At 39.1% G+C, this 17,032-nt stretch overlaps 1 protein-coding gene across 3 annotated transcripts in view; it reads left to right on the forward strand.

Moving 5' to 3' along the window:
- The window catches only part of LOC140481307 (high affinity cationic amino acid transporter 1-like), a 76,499-nt gene that overhangs the window by 9,749 nt on the left and 49,718 nt on the right, over positions 1-17,032 (forward strand). For 2 of the 3 annotated variants that reach the window (XM_072577279.1, XM_072577277.1), the window contains exon 2: positions 3,041-3,127. The exons of the other annotated variant lie outside the window; for it this stretch is intronic. The gene's annotated coding sequence lies outside the window, so the exon portion shown is untranslated. The remainder of the gene's footprint in view (positions 1-3,040; positions 3,128-17,032) is intronic. 3 annotated transcript variants of the gene reach the window in all.

Here is a 17,032-nt window from a genome sequence, read left to right on the forward strand (position 1 = left end):
ATAGCTGTAATAACCAGCCGTCCTATTCAAGTTAACACAGATGTTACCATTCAGCCATCATGTGGCCCGGGACTGTGCCATTATCGGGCTCTTACAGTTCAAGGGGGTGGAGGGGGAGAGACAAAGAGAGAGAGAGAGATGGACAGACAGACGGACGGACGTTGGGTCATGTTCATCCCTTGAGGTAGACAGTAACCTGCAGCAACCGCCCAGCTCAGTTGAGGAAACAAGTTAAAGGAGTACTCCTAACAAAGAAAGTAAGTGTCAGTGAAGTCAGAAGTTAGGAATTCCTTTTAAAAGAAAAGAAGCTCGAGGATGGTAACCTGGATTGGACAGATCAGGAATATGGTTTCATGGATGAAAGACTATGGAAAGATGGGTCACTGGTAGCAGGATTGGGATAGGAAGGAACTGTACTACTGGAGAAAAATAATTCTAAGGAAGGGTTGCTCGAACTGAAACTCTGATTTTTCTCCACACCTGCTGAGATTTTCTCACAATTTCTGTTTTTGTCTCTGACTTACAGTACCTACAGTTATTTTGGTTTTCATATAGTACTGCTTCAACCTGAAACAGAATAGTATTAGTGTCGTGGTCGACAGTATAAGTAGTACTATGGGAAACAATTGAATCGAATAAGACGGAGAGAGAAATCTTGTGAGAAGATTTACACTTCTTCACTTTCCTTTATCTTCGGCTATGCTCAGATGTTTGGTTGGTAACAATGAAGAACAGATACAATTATAGAAAATAAGCATAAAATGACAATTTAAAAATAAAGCTGTCTAACAGCTAGTTAAGTAAATTAACTTGCTTATAAGGAAACCTAAAAGGAACGGTAGAACTGGAAGGATTGTCCTGTATGGAGGAACTAGTTGCAGTAGGATTAACTAAAATAATGGAAAAGTAAAGTCACCACAGTCCTACCAGACAAGAGGGCTGCTTCATCACAGAGAGAAAGATGATTGGTGAGTTTATTCTGAGGGGTAAGGTTGCGAAGGTGAATCTTCATGGTAATGTCAGTTGGTGTAGGAATGGAACCCATGAAGCCCGTTGACATCACTGTGTCACAGACTGAGCATGGATAGTGGGAGAGAACTGAAGGAAGAAATGTGTAATAGAACAAAATACATATAATGATGATAATAATAATAATGATGATAATCATTTATCCCTAAACAAACCTACAAGAGGAGTATGTGAAAGACAAATGAAGTAACCCAGTGCAGAATCTTTGTAACAGGAATGCTGAGCAGCATAATGTGCTTTAGTGCTATGTGAAGTATGTCATAAGGGAAGTGGCCGTTTGATATTCCAAATTGTTTGCTGTTGACCTTCAAGCATGGGTTGTAATTTTGACTCATGATTTTAGTGAAGTAAACAAAAGTGGGCAGTAGCTAGCAACGTGAAATGCTATTGGTCAGGGATGCCATGCCATAAATAAGTATTTTTATTTATGTTTAAAGAACTCCCTGAGAAGTGGCCAAGCTGGGGGGAATTTATTACCTGGGTATTGAATGTTGACCTTGCGTGTGGCTCTGGCATCCCATGCTAAAGGGAGATCAAAGGAGGGAATGAGGGGGAAATGCCATTGCGCTTTATCAAATTAACTAAATTCCTAGAATGAAATGCATGCCATAAGTTTTGTGTCTGTTCCTACTCATTGTTGTCTTGTCGAATGAGCGTGACACTTTTATCTTTCATAAACTCAAGTCTCTGCCCACATCTGGTATCCTGAGTAGGACAAACCAAAATACTACTAGTCAGTTCCAAAATGAACTAAAGTAGGTTCCTTTCTGCTCAATTCATTGCTAAGATTATTTTTTATTTCCAATGTAAATTGACTAAGCAGAATTGTAGGTTGAATACTGTACCCATCCAAAGAAATCAGGTTGGGATTTAGTCATTGTATATGGAAACAGACCCTTTGGTTCAACTTGTCTGTGCTAACCAGATATTCCAATCTGACCTAGTCCCATTTCCCAGCATTTGACCTGTATTCCGTAAATCCATCCTGTTCAAATACCCAGTCAGATGCCTTTTAAATGTTATAAAAGTACGAGCCTCTACTGCTTCCTCTAGTAGCTCATTCTATACACTCATCACCCTCTGTGAAAAATCTGCTCCTTAGGTTCCTTTTAAATCTTCCCACTCTCTCCTTTAGCCTATGTAATCCCCTACCCTAGGAAAAAAAGCCTTGGCTGTTCACCCTATCCATGTCCTCTATGATCTTATGAACTTCTATAAGGTCATTCCTCAGCGTTTGACTCACATGGGATAAAAGCTCCAGTCTATCCAACTCTCCCTGTAGCACAAACCTTCTAGTCTTGGCAGCATCCTTGGAAATATTTTCTGAACCCTCTTGAGTTTAACATCATCCTGCCTTTAAGAACGACTCGGATTGTACTTAATTCTCTGATTTGGCACCTTGATGTGGGGATGGGATTTTGATGGGATGACCAACAATGAACATTCTGAAACAGTATTGAAAAGAGGAAAGCTGGAAGCACTCATTGGGGATGGGATGCATTTTTACAATACCTAATGAGGTAAGGGGATTAAATACGGAGCCTATTAAAGTGCTGACATCTGCACACAATTGTAGTAGTGATGACTGCTGAGCCTATTTCTGATTGGCCTTGATTGCAGATCAGGATCTCTTAGACACATATTTAAACTAGCTGATTCCACAGCTCTACCTCCATGGCCAGTAAGAAGTGGGACCTGGTAATCCTTTTAAAGGAATAACTTTTTTATGTGTGTTATTAAATTATTTGACACTTATTCATCAAACAGATGCCATTGCAAAGTTACAAATCTGCTGAAGAATACAAATTGACTGGACCTTGGCACAAAGTCATTGAATTGAATGTCACGTGTACCGAAGCAGAGTGAAAAGCTTTGTCTTGCGAGCAATACAGGCAAATCACTTAGTTAAATGTTTCAATTATATGTGCTATTTTGGTAATAGGTACAAACAGTGATAAGACTACAATATCTCAACAATATTAGTTTTGTGTACATTTGTATTTCCAAACAGAAATGAATCTTCATTCCTGGTTGCTACTGTAATTTTCTCTGACTTTCCCCACTTCAAGCCTGCAGCAGTCTCTTGGCTCCACATCTGGTAAGTCATGTAAATATAACCTTTCAGCCTCTCTCTTTCTGCAGAACTGAAGTGCATTGCTATTGTGCTATTTTGGAGCTTCTCCAGTCAGTCGACCTGTGTCTCCAAAAAAGTTGGGATTGTGTGGAAGAGATACCCGGCCTTCTGCCTCAGTTTTCCTCTCTTGGGTTACGGATGCCTGATGTCACGATTCTTCCCGAAGCCAAAACTTTTTAGCAAGTGTTAAATTTAACTTTGAATTTCCTTCTGTCAGGGCAATTGAAAGCACTTGGTAGCCTTCTGACTCTTCCTTCCCTGATGGATTGGGATGTGACGCATTCATCTGCACCTCCAGCTTATCATACTCACTTGTCCACAGAAGAAACACTGTCTTAGAAACATTGATTTTTTAAAAAAAATTGTCTCATTATCATTTTAGCCAAGTAACAAATGTTCTAAAGCCCTACAGGACTTTTAATGTAGGGCTTTCCTATAGAAGTTTAATAAGAATTAAAAAACACAAATATGTTGCTGTTTGGCTTCCATATGAGCTATGGTCCCTATCCCTTATTTCTCCTTCCTTTAACCATATATTTAACTTACTCTTAAATGTGGGCACTGTTTCTATCGGTCACTCACTGAGCCCCCTATTCTGAATCTCTTGTGTTTAATGTTTTAGCTATGCCCATTGTTCTCAACCCTAATGGCTTCTTCATCATTCTTTTATCAAATTACTCGAATCTCCCATGTTAATGAAAATAGATCCAATTTTTCAAATCTTTGTATTTATATTTTCTTATGTTTGGCAGCAACCATTGAAATCTGTGTTGTACCCTTTCTATTACTTTGACATCTTTCCAGTACACGGTGCATAGAGCTGTGTACATGACCTAACATCAGCACTACATTTATGGAATGCTTTCTTGTCAATAAAATGTCCCAACATACTTGATCAGCATCTAATTTGGAACACATTAACACTGAGCAAAAGAGGGGAATGTTAGGGTGAAAGACAAGAGCTGGATTTTAATAGGCCCTTGTGGAAAATGAGACCGAGACGTTTGAGGAAATTCTAGAGCATAGAGCTCTGATGGCTGAAGGCATCACCATGAGGGATATACAAGAAACGGTCATTGGAGGATAGAGATTTCACACTATTGGCTGTAGAGACAGTAAGAGGCAGCATCACAAAATTAATTTAAAAAAGGATTAGAAATTTAAATTTGAGACCCCCAGTTGTAGCCATGTGAAAGTTTGTAGATTTGCCATTGCATCTGACTTTTAAAAGTTGTAGTTATTGCCACGGGATCCAATACTCAAAGCATTTGAGTGTTCCTTTGAGTTGCTGCTTTATTCTCCTTGTTTCCCTTCCTTCCTGATGTAAATATCCTCTCTATTTATTATTTACTCCTATTTGACCCAACCACTTTGTCTTCCACAAAAGGAAATGGTTCTAATTACATTTACCATTGTATTCCCATTTACTTTTAAGAAGTTTTTCTTCATCCATTTGGAGAGTCTGTATTGGCACAGTTCTGCCTGAACCACTAATTTATGTTCTAGGTTCCTTTCTATCCTTTTTTTATTCTTGAAATAGAATATTCAATTACTTATTGACCTCTATTCTGTTTGAATTTAAAAAAACACCAAATTTTGAAGTCCTTCATTGTACCTATGTTTCTAATCAACTTGTTCAGAGATGTTATAACGTACCCGTAGAGCAGGTGGGACTTGAACCTAGGACACTATCCCTGTGCTATAAGAAGAATTTTAAGTCCTTCATTTATATTTGCATTTATTTATACAATATTCCAGTGAATCTGCTTTGTACACATTCCAAACATCTCCTGATTGATGGTGTTAAGCATTCTAACATGCCCCTGCGTTATGTTGCATCCTCAGTGAATGCTTTGCAAGTTCTGAGTGTAGTTTTCCCATTTGTAATTATTTGCCATTTACTTAAATAAACAGAAAGTAACTTTACATTAAGGACTTTCTCCTCACCATAGATGACTTGTACTTCTGCCAATTAGTTGATTTCCTTGTTAATAATTAATACAAGTCTTTTCATATTCCTGAGCTTTGCAAGAGTTCTTGCTCAATCAAACCTAAAAATATTATTTTGGCCTTGAAAGTTTCTTCCCTCATCATTTGCATAATCTTAGGATGTTTCCTAGTTCATCCTGGGGTTTTATTTTCTAAATAATGTATCTAAAATATTGATTGTATCCATCTTCATATTCACTTGCCTTGCCCCCTCAACCACTGTAGAGTTCATGCCTGGTCTTATTAGTTTTGAACTTCAGTGTAAGGACATTATAAATAATTGCAATTTTCCATTTCTTTTAGGTTGAAGGTTTTCTCTGAACTTTTGGATTTTTCTTGAATTGCCATACGGTTGAGTCTGTTAATGTTCTCATCAATGCTCTTTACCTTTTCTGATTTTTGCTTTAGTTCAATTTTGTGTCCTAGTCTTTGTGCTTTTTTTCTAGTCTGGTTGTCATCATCAAGCAATTTGCCTAAGATTACCTTATGTTTCTCATCGATTTCATTGTTCATATCTTTTTTTTTTAAAAAAATAGAACTTGGTGAAAAATGTCCATTTGGCTCAAAATCACTTCACTGATAAGTGGGCACCGTGTGTGATGAAATGTAATAAAATAAATTGTTATTTTGTTAACTAACACTGGCATTCACACAGAGGGTGGTACGTATATGGAATGAACTTCCAGAGGAAGTGGTGGAGGCTGGTACAGTTGTAACATTTAAGAAGCATTTGGATGGGTACATGAATAGGAAGAGTTTGGAGGGATATGGGCCGGGTGCTGGCAGGTGGGACTAGATTGGGTTGGGATATCTGGTCAGCATGGGTGGGTTGGACCAAAGGGTCTGTTTCCATGCTGTACATCACTACAACTCTAATTATAAGCAATTGAATTTTTTTCTCTTCATTCCTTTTCTGTCCATGTGTTTCTGTCTTTTTACTTTTTTGCGAGTTGAAGGATTTGGTTGTCTGGTGGTGGTTGTTACATTTTGTTTTAATGTTTATATTATTTTTGGAAATAGCCGAGTAGAGAATCCGAATTAAGGAGTTGCCCATTTTTAAGACAAGTTGCTGAAATTTCTTGTCTGACAGTAGTGAATCTGTGGAATTATTTACTTCAGAGGGCTGTTGATACTGGATTGCTAGGTATGTTCGAGGCGGAGATAGATTTTTAATCAATAAGACAACCTAGATTCACAGGGAAAAGCAAGAAAGTGGAGTTGAGAATTCAGCTCAGCCAATGTCAGAATAGGGCCATGATGATGGGCCAAATGGCCTACTTCTACTGCTGTGTCTTATAGTCTTATCCATGCCTTCATCACTGCCAGAGTTGACTCTTCCAAATCTTTCCTAGCTGGCACATAACAGATTCAGGATGCTATGATTCTCCTCTGGATCCCATACCCCAACATCTGGCCTACGTTGCACACATCTTCCCCTTGTTCAGTTCCCTTCCTGAACTTGCCGTTTCCTATATTGGTTCCTATATCTTCAAGGAGGAGAGAGGGATGGAGAGATTTCAAGACTGGACTTCAGAGCTGAGCACTCAGGTGGATGAAGGTAGAGTTGTCACCAATAGCATGCTGAAATTGAGGTGATGTAAGAGAAAGAGTATGGAGATTATGGTGGGCCCTGTTACTTCAGAAGACTGCAAAATACGGAAGTGAGTGCCCACAAGGGAATTGAAAGGAGCAGGAGAGTCTGAAAATTGAAGGAAACTCTGCAAGCATTGAGGTGAAGGGTATGTGGCACAAGTTAGGTTCCGAGTTGCAAACTTTGGTTCAGTTTAACTAATGAGAGGTTGTGAACACAAGAATAAGGAAAGGCCATTCTGCCAGTTGAGGCACCTCAGCTGTTTAGTATGATCATGGCTGATCAAACGCTTCAATGCCTTTTACCTACACCAACCTTTTTAACCCTTTATGCCATTGATAATCAAAAATGTATCTAGATCTGCTGTAAATATACTCGGACTAAACTTCCACAGATCCGATGGGGTTAAAAAAATATCCATCACACCCCCCGAGCACAAACCATTCTCCCCATCTTGGTCCTCCTTATTTTTAAATAATGATCTATAGTTCGAGATTTCCCCCCACCTACTCGGTCCATCCATTCAGGCATTTTGTTATTCCAATGACATCATCTTCCATTTCTCAATTCTAAGAATACCTGCCAAGTTTGCACAATTTCTCTCCATTGGACAGTCCTGAAGTCCTGGAAACAAATCTGGTGAATCTTTGTTTCATTCTACAGTGATAAAACATTTTCTGAGATAAGGAGACTGCACATAAGTGTGGTCTAACAATCAGTCAATTGAATCTTTTTTTTTTCTTCAGTTAGTACTTTGTAAGGTCAACTTCTTATGAGGCAGTGTAACATTCACACTCATCATTGGAGTAATTCCGTTGGATCATACAACACACAGGAAAGTCTTTAAACATTTGGATAACCTTATGAAAGTAAATAAAGAATGTTTGCAAAGCTTTGGAAAAACGTTTACAATTTTTTTTAAACCAATCCATGCCATTAGTTGTCAGCTTCCAGATTTAGAATTATCTTTCTGGTGATTTTCTTGTTTAAAACTTTTTCCAAACTCTCTTTTTTTTGGCAGTTTTCAGCAGCAGAACATTGGAAACTTTTACACTTTATCTTGTAGTGAGCAATTCTTGGAATATTAATTGTAAGTTTTTTTTATCTGCTGATGTGGAGTGCCAGTGTTGGGCTGGGATGGATAAAGTCAAAAATCATGTGACATTGGGTTATAGTCCAACAAGTTTATTTGAAACCACAAGCTTTCAGGGCCCTGCTCCTTCATGTAGCCAATGAAGAAAGAGCTGGGCTCCGAAAGCTTGTGGTTTCCAATAAACCTGTTGGACTATAACTGTGTCATGTCATTTTTATTTACTGAGATAGGTATGGGCAATTCTCCCATTTACTCGTAGCAATGCTATCAGCAATGTTTCATGTTGTTAATTGTGAACAAATTGTGAAAGAATGATCTTAAGAAAAATATGTTGGATAATTGACTAAGTTATATACCTTCTTGGAATTTAGCCTGCCTATTCAATGTCAGAGAGTGCTATCGAAATTAGAGATGCTTTAAGTCATACAGCATAGAAACAGACCCCTCAGTCCAACCAGTCCACTATACATGAAATGCCTTGGAGCAGACTAGATGTCATCTCACAATAAACTAGACAGAAACCACACATGTCTTTGTGACTTAGAATAGCTCTTGCTTTAAGCCATTCATGAAAGCTGAGTTTATCAGTATTGCAGATGCTGAGCTTGATGACAGCTTCCTTTTGATAGAAGCTTATCCTCGCTGTTATCTTGTTCATTGCCAGAGAGGTTTTTGAATGTGGCCATTGACTTGGTGGAAGTTAAATAATATCATCACTGAGGTGGATGATTAAGACATTAACAAAGACAGGTTTCAAAACTGTTCTCCCACCTGGCCCTACAACATTTCTACAAAGAGAACTTGAAAATTAGTTGATGGAGAGTTAATCCATCGATGAAATGTGCCACTATTTGGATTCCATTTCTGGAATGATCACAAATGACAATTGCTGAAAAGTTTGTCTGTAGGATTTCCATCCTTACCCTAAATGGTCATTAAGCACATAACAACAGTTTAGTTGAATGTCCTTTTGAAATGATTTGAAGGTGCCGGTGTTAGACTGGGGTGTACAAAGTTTTTTTAAAAAAATCTCACAACACCAGGTTAGAGTCCAACAGGTTTATTTGGAAGCACTAGCTTTCGGAGCACTGCTTCTTAATCAGGTGATTAATTAGGTGCTTCTTAATTAGGTTCTTCTTAATTAGGTGACAATCACCTAATGAAGAAGCAGTGCTTCCAAATGAACCTGTTGGACTATAACCTGGTGTTGTGTGATTTTTAACTTTGAATGCAAACTTTTTCAAAAGGACATTCATTTATCAACCCCAGGATATGCCTTTCATAAAGTCTGGACATTACCTAGTGCCTTCAACACAGGTTTGTAGTCAATTCAAAAGATTGTAGAAGAAATAGTGTCTCGTGTCAGTACTGGGAAAATGATCAAACAACCTAAGGGAAACCTTGTTATTAAAACTATAGAGGTCATAATAGTTTGTCAAAGTAGCTTGGAAGCATTAAGTCATGATTCATAAATCTGCTGGAATTCTGTGAGGTCAGGAGTAAATCTGGGGACAAGCTTGCTCCGGTCCTTTGATTTAATTATGATTTTTTTCGAAGCCTTTTGGTGAAGTTCCAGATTTGCATTATTAAATAATGTTGAAGTACGTGTAATTAATAACTAATGAACTGGTTGAATTTGAAAGAAACTTTGAAATAGTAGACAGTGGGAAATTTTACCAATCCTGTCGGAGATGAGTGACTTATGTTTTTCCAGAATTTGTTCCGTGTAAACAATATCACACTTGCTATGGTAACAGGCCATACAGTCAGGGGAGATTAGTAGCCTTCATGGGACTCTGAGTAAAGAGGATTGCGGAACGAATTTTAATGTGGGCAAGTGTAAGACTTCACACGTTGATATGGGTGTTATGAAGTATTTTGACAGATGTTGACTGCCAATGAGAAGAGATCACATTTAATCAAAAAGTAAAATTGACAGCGGTTTGAAATAGATGGCCAGAATTTATCCAGATTTCTGTTTTTAGATTAAAGTTCCGTCATGGGTTTAATTGATCAGTTTGTGAAATTGTTCAGCCAAATTGAATTCATTGCCAACAAAACAAGTATCAAGGATGTGCTTTGCATGTTTAATTTTTGGAATAGTTTACTTAATCCCCAGTGTTTCTTGTTGGTAAGCATATTTTTCAGTATTGCATTCTGTTCTTGGCATTCTTCCTATCCAAAGTACAATAGTCAATTGGAGTGGGTACAAAGAGTTGGACTAAGAATATCCCAGGTCTTAAAGCTGGGTCATGATTAATATTGTCACTAGAAATATTGACAAAACGTAAAGATGTATGCTGTCTACTTATGTATGAAGTTTTAAGAGAAAGTGTAATTCCTTCTGGAAACCATTTGACAACACTGATGCAAGGTTCTATATTGTTGCAGAATAGGCCTAACTTAATGAAAAGCAAGGAGCTTTTGGGTATTGCAGGTGGTTTTGTGGTTATTTTGGGTTCCTGCCTGCTCATAATTGAAGAGTGACAAATGTGCCTCCTGTGAGAGGAGGGATACGGAACGGTAGCTGGGAGTGTGTCCACCACCAACTGTGGTGAGATATGTGAAACATAATCTATTCTAGCAATGTTTCATGAAAAGTTGTACAACTGGAGAATTTGTATCTACATTAGAGGGTAAACAGAATTCAGTTAAACAACTCTTCTGAAAGATAAACTCTCACAATACAGTGTTACTTCTGTTCTCCATGGTGGGAGCGTGGTTTTGGTGGAGAGAGTCGGTGTTCAAGTGATGCAAGCGGAAATGTGCCTCTTGCAAGGCAGTTATCACAGAGCCCAAGCTGATGGCTGAATGAAGAAAGATTCACAAATGAGCTTCTAAAGGAAGTTTTTTTTTGATGTTTTCAAAATCTACCAAATACTTGCTTACTTTCTGATTGCTTGAAACCCATGGAGTTTGATGAAACTCGCTGCATTTATAGTTTCTCTCCTTGAGATGATTAGGTAATTGGTTGACTTTGCAGTTCCAGTAGGGAATTAGATTGAAGACACCTGGAAATTCAGGCATGTGTGTGGGCGAAGTCTCCTCACAGAAGAGAATTTCCCTAAAGGGCAAAAGAATGCTTAACATTTTTTTGCATCTTAAAAATATTATTTGCTGCACAAACCCACCCTCCTGGCAAGTGTTGAAAGGAGTAATTTCTAATACATGGCAAAGGATTCCATTTTAGTTTCTGTAACCTAATCAGTTGTTCATAGAAATTACATAGAATATGCAGTGCAGAAGCAATCCATTTGGCCCAATCAGTTCATACTAGCATTAATTTTGTACTTAAATCACCATCCATACTTCCTCATCTAGCTGTCATCATAACTGTTTGTTTGTCTGGTTCCCTCAGAAATGTATCTATACCATTCACCTCCACCAGTGTCTGTGGTAGCGGGTTGCCGAATCTTTCCATTCTTTGGATTTCTCTGTGACTATCTTCTGTTGGTGCTCTCTTAAGTTGCGCTTTTTCCCACAATGGAGATATTCTGTATCCCCTCCATGAGAAGCTTTCAACGTTCTATACACCTCTCGCCCCATCCTGACCGAAGAGACCTTACTAGTTCATCCTTCCCTGATACCACCAGAAACACGAGGCTGCATGTGTCATTGTAACCATAATGTGGAGGTGCTGGTGTTGCACTGGGGTGGACAAAGTTAAAAATCACACAACACCAAAGTCCACTAGCTACCTGACGAAGGAGCAGTGCTCTGAAATAAACCTGTTGGGCTACAACATGATTTTGAGAGTTTTTTTAACTGTATCGTTGTAAATCTCCTCTGCATTGTCTTACATTCTTATTGGTGAATGACTTGTTTATTGTCACCATCTTGAAGATACAGTGAAAAGTATGATATGATGACCAGAATTACGCACTGTACTCCCTTCTATCTGAGTGGAAGTACAAGTCTAATAACTTCTCCACAAATCCCCCAGAAGTAAATTCTTGTGATTGGTTTGTTTTGTTCTGTGGCCTTTCATTTGCAGATTTGTACTCCCAGATCCTGTTGTTCCTTTAAATTCTTGCTTTCCAAGTAATATTTGATTTCTTTGCTTCTTGCACAAAAAATGCAGTATCTTGCACTTCTGAGCTGAAATCATCATCATATGCTGATTATGCAGGTTTATTGATGTTTTGTAATTTGTGCTGTCCTCCGTAATATGATCTGTCTCCAGATTCGGATGGCTCTCTTTGTATTATACTTGGAATTTAAATATAAGGAGAGAGATTTACTTTTGGATACATTGTCAGTTACAGCAGATACAAAAAGTCAGCAAATTAGCTATTTTGTTTTGCATGAGCAGTACAGTAATCTCCAGATAGACATGTTCATATGCAGTTTTTATGAATCTGTAAAGAAATGACCAAGTTTTTGTGCATGGTAGTAGGTAAAACCTTTCTAGGAATAATATCAGAACACCGCATTCAGCAATTGGAGCTGGATTTACTTAGACTCTTCCACGGAGTCATACAAAGAATGGTACTGGGACTGGAGGGCTTGAGTTGTAAGGAGCTTATAACTGGAGCTTAGGAAGCCGAGGAATGACCTTGTTGATATTTATAAAAATCATGAAGAGCATAGGTAAGATGGATAGCAAAGGTCTTTTCCCTAAATTGGGGAATTCAAAACCAGAAGGTATAGTTTTAAGGAGAGGGGAAAGATCTAAAAGTGACCTGAGGGACAATGTTTTCACATACTGGGTAGTCTGTGTATGGAATGAACTACCAGAGGAAGTGGTAGATGCAACATTTCAAAGACATTGGACAAGTACATGAATAGGAAAGGTTTAGAGGGATATGGGCCAAATGCAGGTAAATGGGATTAGCTTACTCTGGGGAAATTTGGTCAGCATGAACGAGTTGGACCAAAGGGCTTCTTTCCATGCTCCTATGGTTAATGTTTCAAGGTGTTGAACTGAAATATTGTCAAGCACAAGTTGCACAGAACCAAAGAAAAATGGGTGAGGAAAAAACTGGTCAGAAGTGTTTATTTTTAAATTTTTAGGTTTTGTAAAGGACCAGGAGCACATAGTAGTAGAGTTGTAGGGATTTAAGGAGGGAATTCCCTAGTGATGGGCCTAACCAGCTGAAGGTGCAATTGTCACTGGTGCAGCAAGTTCACAGAATTGTCAAGGTGCTGTTCAGCTTGTTGTGTTTGCACCCTGAATAATTATGACTTAATGTACAGACTGTTCTGTTGCGGTGCACATTTCATCAGCATGAATTGGCAGTAACGTTATTGATAAATTGTGAACATGGTTTGGCTAACTAGAAAGTGCCTACTGAATGGGTATAGCAATTTTCTATTCGAGGTCTTCTACAGAGTGATTTTCTATAACCGTTTTCTATAGCAAGATTGCAGAGGAACACAATTGTCGCGTTATAGCAGAATGATCAGTATATGTCTTGCCTTTTCCTCTTAACCTGAGCATTGTTTCAATTTAAATAATTAGCCAATGTCCTTGTGAATGCTTCAATTGAACCTGTCTCCACCATTTTTTCCAGAAAATGCATTCCAGACCCTAATTACTTGCTGGGTGAATAAATTAATGTTTTTTTTTCTTCCAATCTCATTTGTTGCTTTGCACATTTTACCTCTTGTTCTGAATCCTTTTGTGTCAGGGAGTAGTTTCGCCCTCTCTCTGCCTTGTCCAGACCTGTCATGATTTTGGCAGCCTCTTTCGACTGTCTCAACTTCTTTTAAAGTTTCTCACAACTAAACATCCCTGGGGTCATTTCTCATAAACCTTTTGTGCACTCTTTGCTGTGTTCATATCCTTCCTAAAGCATTGTGTGCACAACTTTATGCCATACTCCAGTTGGAGTCTAAAAGTGCACGATTCTATTTCAGCATAATCTCTTTGCTCTTGCGTTCTGCTCCTTGTGCCGTTTAATATAGCATGCGATACTGCAAGCTTTAACTGCTGACTCTACCTGTCCTGCTACCTTCAGTGACTTATGCATGCGCACACCTGTGTGTCTCTGCTCCTGCGCGTCCTTTCTTATTTTAGCAGCAACAACATGTAGATATATTATGTCACCTTATTCCCCTCTACATTCAACTTCATCTGACATCTATCTGCCCAACTGAGCGTGTGAAAGTTAATGTGCTTCACAAGGTGGACACATTGTGACAGAGGTTAAAGTCGAATAAGTTTACTTCTTGACCTGATATTGCTCATAGGTTCTGTTCAGTGGCCTTTTAATTTTCCAGACTTTCTAGGCATCCACAGATCCTCTTGCAGGCAGGCAGGAATCCCTCGTAGGTTGTGTCACTTCATTAGGTTAATATACCACAATAAAGCCCTATTAATTTCCTAATCATCCGAAAAGTTAAAACAGTGGTCAAATGACTTTTATTTTTTTTAAAAATCCTCAATTTCCCTGTCTGTTCAGACCCAAGTAAACAGCGAGCATGCAACTAACAGAAATGGCTGTTTATTCCACATAATTATTTAGCTTTTGCTCAAATCTATTAAATGTCAACATATAACTGAGTTGAAACACTAACCACCTTATTAAATTCCTCCTATGTATACCCACATAGCCAGACAAAAAGCATTGGTGTTGAGTGAAGGGGAAAAAGTATTGCTGTTCTTGGATTCCCTTTCCCACAGGATGAGTTTACTTCTTGGCCTGATGTTGATCACTTTCTGTTCAGTGGCATTTTAATTTTCCAGGCTTTCTAGGCATCCACAGATTCTCTTACAGACAGCCAAGAGAATCTCTCTTTTTTTTTTCACCTTTTTTTTACAGGAGACAGAGTGACGAGTTCACAGATTAGTAAGTCTCTGACTTATTGGATAAAAGCATCACTTACAGAAACTGGTGGGAGAAGATACCTCGTGGCTGGAGGAAACCAGTTATCTTCTACTGCAGAGAGACACGCCACCTCCCCTCCTGGGGTCCAAAGGCTTCTGCCAGTATCATTGACACCCACAAGTTGTTCAGCTAGCTAGGAGCCAGCCATGTTGTAGTTGGTAGGGAGGTGGCTTTTATCATCCACAGCTGACTGCAAGTCAGTTACTTGCTGCCGGCTGAATTTGTGTATGTCCCTTGCTGCCAGTCCATCTGCAGCCAGCATCTTTTACTGCTTGAACAAAGCAACAATGCAAACACCACTAGCAATGAGTTTCTGTAACTTCTTTTTAAACAGTACAGCAATCCTTTCCATGTTCTTTAATTTTAGAAACACCTCTTTCTCAATTCAGTTCGCAATCAAAAATACAAAATCGTAAGGTATTGTCTGTGCGTTTGCAATTCAGAACTTAATATAACCAGATTTTAACTGTTTATATATAAAAAGATTACAATTTCTGTTGAGGTCCAAACTTGTTAAATGAAACCGAGTGAAACTGGTTCCAGAAGTAGGGTTTTGAGGCAAGGACCTGCAAGGCATCCTGATCACTGTCACTAGCGACTTATTAAGATTTGTATTTTTCTGATGTTCCCTTTGGTTACAAGAAAGTGAAGATTTCTGAGCAGCGGTTTCCTCACTGAATCTTGCCCAATAAGAGAAGTTAAAGAACAGCAGCACTTTTAATGTCGGAGTTACTGAAAGTGTCCTCTGCAAGTGAGGAACCAACTCACCAAATTGAGCAAGATTTTTTGGCCAAAGCTGATCTTTTCTCAATATGTCTCAGGAGGTTGCTCTGATATTGTAAGCACTACTTCAGTTCCTGTTTAAAAGAAGGTCTGTGCCATGTCAGTATCTATAAAGGGGGCAACTGTCCAGTTAGGAGGATATAGTTGTCGGTGATCCATTAATTTGGTGACCAATGCAGCATTAGCCAGGCCAAAAGGTTGCTAACCATTGACAACAACCCTCAAAACTAAGAAGCGCTGGGGTCTGCTACAATACCTGCCTTCTGTTAAAGGCTATCTAAACTGCATCTGTTACCATCTGGGTGGATCAGGGTGAGCCAGGATGGTAATCCACTTTAGGGGTTTCACTTTTCTCAATGTGAGCCTTGTTGCATTATTGCTGACTCTTCAAAAATGACACATGTCCTCTTCATCATTGTTCTTAATGCTTAGTTGGAATAACTCTGACCAAATACAGTTTGAGAGACGGGCAAGGGGTTAGTGAAGTGATTTTTGTATCTATCTTACACTGGAGGGGTTGGTTACTCCCCCCACCAAGCTGTAGTCACACTATAGCCAACAAAATGTCAGGGCACTATCATCTTATATTGTGAGAAGTATTCTGTCACCGTCACCATCCACACCTCTGTGTGATGAGGACAACTTTTTATAGAATCCTCTGCAGTGTGGAAGCAGGCCCATTGGGTCCACACCAACTCTTCAAAGAGCATCTCTCCCTATACCCTGACCCTGTAACCGTGCATTTCCCATGGCTAATTCACTTGGCCTGAACACTCTGGGATTTAGAGAGAAAATAGAGCACGTGGAGGAAACCCATGCAGACGTGGGGAGAATGTGCAAACTCCACACAGTCACTCAAGGGTGGAATCAAACCTCAATCCTGTTTGGCAGCATTGCTAACCACTGAGCCACCGTACCACCCGTCGTCCTCTTCTTCCAGCCATGTTCCAAATCCAGCACAATGTGTTGAAATTCTGTCAGTGTAATCTCCTTGTAAGGGATGCATTGATCCTATGAGGATACTCAGGGTAACTGTCGGTGCTTAAGTAGAAGAGGGGTGGGTGACCTTCTGCGAATGGAATCAGCCAGCCACTCCGCCAGTTGAGACAGGTGTTAAAATTGCATCTTCTGAGTGTGCTGCATGTCTTGGATGCCCACCAGTGCAAACTGATCCGGAGGTATGGATAACATGCATTTAGAAAGAGTCCTCTGTTCCCTCTATAGTGGATGCTGAGAATTGAAACAGCATTGCAAATAAATTCATTTGTCTGATCTAAATATTGGCAACAATAATGTAATAACTTCTGTGACTGAGTGGCAGGAGAATTTGAATAATGTGTTTTTCCATACTTCTATCCTTGCTCTGCTATTTGTAATGAGCACTCCGCATACTCTCGTTTTGTTGCTGCCTGGCTGGCTATTGATTGGTTTATAGTTGAAACACCCCTACCTTACCCACTTTTTAAATCTGGTTGATCCTGCGTCACAAGTGAGCAGATAAATCATGCAGCGGTAATCTAGAATCTTCTAGGTATGTAATGTTGTTTAGACGAGATCAGATTAAATTCCTGGCTATTTTAAAT

The sequence above is a fragment of the Chiloscyllium punctatum genome, chromosome 9, assembly GCF_047496795.1.
Source record: "Chiloscyllium punctatum isolate Juve2018m chromosome 9, sChiPun1.3, whole genome shotgun sequence".
NCBI classification, from domain to species: domain Eukaryota; kingdom Metazoa; phylum Chordata; class Chondrichthyes; order Orectolobiformes; family Hemiscylliidae; genus Chiloscyllium; species Chiloscyllium punctatum.